Raw genomic sequence first — 4247 nt, 5'->3', positions numbered from 1 at the left:
TATAATTCTGATTGAAACCTTACTCTATCATTTATCTCATAGATTTTCTTTTCTACCAGTGATATGAATTAGCCCTGTCTGCCTTCTTAAAAATGAGTAAACATTACCATATCCAAATGAAAAACACTTTTCCCAGCAACCTCAATAAGTTCTTACGTTCATGCTGATTTTGCAAAGTTTCTATCTTAGTCAGTGTAATAACATGCTGCTGTCATTTTGCATATCGCTGACGTTGCTGCTATTTTCAAATATCCTTTACTGTAAAAATGTCTATAACTGTATATTGGTTATCAGAAGTGTCAAGTAACAAAGCACAATTACTTCGTTACTGTACTTAAGTACACTTTTTAGGTATCTATACTTTACTCCATTACTTCTTTTTCCTCCTTCTTCTGACTTCTACTCATTGCATTTTCACACAATTATCTTTAATTTCTATTCTTTACATTTTTACAGGTTTAATGCAGAGGTCACAGATTAGTGGACCGCGTGGCTAATCCAGACCCAACCTGATTTAAAACATTTATAAATTACCTCATGTTGTCTGACGACAGTAACTAAACGTCACTTTTGCCGCTTCTACTGTTACCCCGAAATCCCACATCCTCCGTCTCCGCTCCACCCCGCAGCGCTCCAGCGCGCCTGCGCAAAGCAAAGCCTACAGCCTCCACTGTTTCTCCCATATTGCTGCGCTCCGACTTATCCCCAGAGCTCAAGGAGAGCATGCGCGATATTATCATGAAATTCGTAGGAGCAAAACAAACATGTTGAAATTAACGCTTAATTTAAAATGACATTTAAAAAAAAATCCCCATCAGCATCCAGCATATGTGCGGTCTCTGATGTAGATGAGAAACTTGCTTCCTGGTCTGTTGAAGTACCAATAGTTTGCATCCAATATTTTAAGTAAACATTGTTAGTTTTTTGAAATATATAAGAATTATGCTCTAATTTACCAATCTGTTTTTACTATATTTTCATTTGACAACTGCAATTGCAATTAGACGATAGCGATTGCAATAGTGGATCATGACCTGGCCGGAACGGAGCAACTGAACATTTAGAGGATGTTTGGCTCAACCTGCTGCTGTGAAGCAGGATTCTCCACCATGAACAGAATCAAAAATAAATATCGATCGAGGCTCAAAATGTGCACCTTGAAATCAGGTGATCTGTGTATACAAAACTCGAGCAGTGGTTTGGGGATTTTTCTTTCTTCCAAGTCCAACTTTTTTGGTTGATATAAAATAACTTTTGTGCTGCTGGACACAACAGTCAGATATCAGTTGGAAAAAGCAGGACGAAAATGCTTATATTGAATCTTTTTGACATGTTTGTAGTTCCTCTAATCAGTGGTGGTCTTTATGCAATGATTTTTGCTTCATTGAGCCTTTTAATCTACTTTAGTATTTTTTTTTTCTTAATTTTATTATGATATTTAAGTTTGTCCTTGTTAGGCTTTATTGTTTAATTGAGAATTTTATGTTTTGGTATTGCCTTAGAATTGTTATTGGTTTTGCTTTTCAGGTCTTATTAATTTTCTCCTGTTCACACTAGTTAGATGTGTTCTCTTGCTCCCTGGTCTGTTTTCTATAATTTATCTTATATCAGTTTCTTTCATGTCTGGTTTCATTTTGCTGTGGTTTTGCTGTAGCTCTGTAATGACTGGATTGTTTCTTTTTCCATATAATCAGTTCAATCACATTTAATTGATGCCTTTCTTGCCACAAATTTTCCCAGTAAGTCCACCTTTAATCAGCCTGTGCTTCACTCATGTAAACCCACCTGAATACCTGCCAGTTGTGTTTTACTCTTTAGATCTCATCTGTCTGTAAGCTTTTTTTCTCCTTTATCAAACTTTTATTCTCCTTACTGTTCTGCCTCCATCTGCCTGTCTGCATATTGCTCAAGTAATTTAACATTTTAAGATATTGCACATATTTGTTGTTGTGGTATTTATGGCCTGCACTCCTCAGCATAGGGGTTGGGGAGTGGTTTGCTTTTCCTGTTTGCCTGCCTCATAGGCAAAACAGTCTGACAAACAACTGTTTTGCCTTTCTAAATTAGAGTCTCTACCTCAGACATGTGTCGAGTTACGGGTAATTTCTACTTCCAGCACCAGCTCTCTGTTTCGATGGTTGGGTATTATTTCCCATATATGCCACAAAGGAGGGGGAGGGGAGTGTGATATTATATCCAAGTTTAGAATGAAAATGGTTCAGTCTATATAGGCTCTAGAGTATCTTGTTAAGGTAATGGTGTCTTTGACAACCCGAGCACAAAATGCAGTTATACATGAGAATTATCATGTATTGCTAATAGCAGTTACCTTGTTTAATTAGCAAATCAAATTGGTTTTTGACCTTAAAACTGAAATATAGCGAGTTTTGGGTTATATTCTATTATTACACCCAAGTTTTTACTTCTCAGTTAAATACAAAACAACATAAGGGGATCCTCTGCTTTTATTCTCCGTCAGCCATTTTCTTATTCTGCTCATGTTACACCTTTGTTCAATTTTCTGAGCCTTATTTCATATTGATCACTTTCTGTCGGCATTTCAAAAAAAAAAAAAACACAGGGGAAACTTAACATCAGTTAGCAGTTTGCTGCGAAATTGTTTTCTATGCAAAACTTATGAATTAGCTTTGGGGTACCATACATAATTTTTTTTTTTAAAGACCCGGAAACACACACAAAAAAAGAAGTCCACCTTGGTTCATGCAGAGCTGCGTCTGCATGTTGGTCAGATTGTGTGATACTGCCAGGCTTGGACTGTTATCTGTGATACTGGGCATTTGCCTGTTGGGTCTGTCCTAATTTCAGCGTGCAATCATACCGGCCCCAACACTTACTCTCCTACCTACCTGTGACAGTAAATAACTCAAGAAGCTCAAGAAGTAATACAATGTTAACTCCTTAAATGATGCATGCAGTATATATAGCACATGTGTCATGCACATCCTTGTGACGGTTGGTATATGGTGTCATTTTCTATTTCTTCAAACTGTAAAATCCTTGCAACAAACTAAATTAGGATCAAACTAAAATGCTTTCTTTAAACCAAACTACGATGTTCCTCTTATATTTGGTGAAATTATTTTGCAGTGCATGATGGGGTTTCGCATCTAAAGGCTGTTTCCCGTCTTATGTGTATTGTTGCCAGGTTGGGATGTTTCCCAATCTGGCAGTTTAGGATGGCCGTCTATGGGCAAAAAATGTTTTTCCTTAGATTTATGGCCTAAGAGATCAATAGACTTTGGTTCAAATTGGGTGAGATTTCGTATATCCAGGCGGTGTATGAACATTTTTTGGGCTGGAAAACATGAGTCAGTGACACCTGGCAACCCTGCTGATGTGGTGAGTGGCGCTAGTCCATGGGAATACGGATACATATACAGTTATTGTTGCATCTGTGTTAATAATCAAAGCCAGTAGAACCGCATTATAGAAGTCTTGGTGATGGTTGTCGTGTGATGCTTGAAGATAAGGAAAAATGCCAGGGCCCAAAATCTGAGCCTGGTACTTCCTTGCAAATCTGCTCACGCAGAAAGCACCAATGCTGGGAAGTGGGCGGTGACAGACCAGGGTCTTTGCTGGAGGTAAGGGAGAAACATGAGCAGTTCTCCTAGGACTAAATTAAAACAGCTTTTTGAAAGCAAAATAAAAACCTCTACAGAGCAATACTTATTTCTACCTTTTTTTAACATTATTTTCTGTACATTCAGTTTTAACTGAAAGTTCACCCCTGGTGCACTTTAATCTAAATCACAACTGCTAACCAGTCCCTGATTGGTGGAGGCGATGCAAGTGTCCTGGCCTTTGAAATCCTGAAGCAACATATCAGCAGTAAAAAAAAAAAGTTGCTTCACAGATTGGCTAAAGGTGTTTATCTGAGGCCACACTGAAGCAACCTGAAATAAAAATATAATATAAATAAGTGTATTTGCCTAAATCATTTTTAAAACCCTTTGAAATAAGATAATTAGATATCATTCATTATGTTCACATTTTAATTGTTGTTTTATAGTCATTACACTGTCAGTACAGACCAACAAAATTTACTCTCTGCATTTAACCCATCTCCTTGGGGAGTAGTGGGCTGCTATTGTGCAGCACCCGGGGAGCAGTGTGGGGTTAAGGGTCTTGCTCAGGGACCCAGAGTGGCAGTCTGTGGGAGTGGGTCTTGAACTCAGAAGCTCTGGATTCCAAGCACAATGACCTAAACACTAGGTCACACTCCCCAT

Source organism: Cyprinodon variegatus, unplaced genomic scaffold (genome assembly GCF_000732505.1).
Source record: "Cyprinodon variegatus isolate N-32 unplaced genomic scaffold, C_variegatus-1.0 Scaffold57, whole genome shotgun sequence".
NCBI classification, from domain to species: Eukaryota; Metazoa; Chordata; class Actinopteri; order Cyprinodontiformes; family Cyprinodontidae; genus Cyprinodon; species Cyprinodon variegatus.
This window is presented reverse-complemented; position numbering follows the sequence as displayed.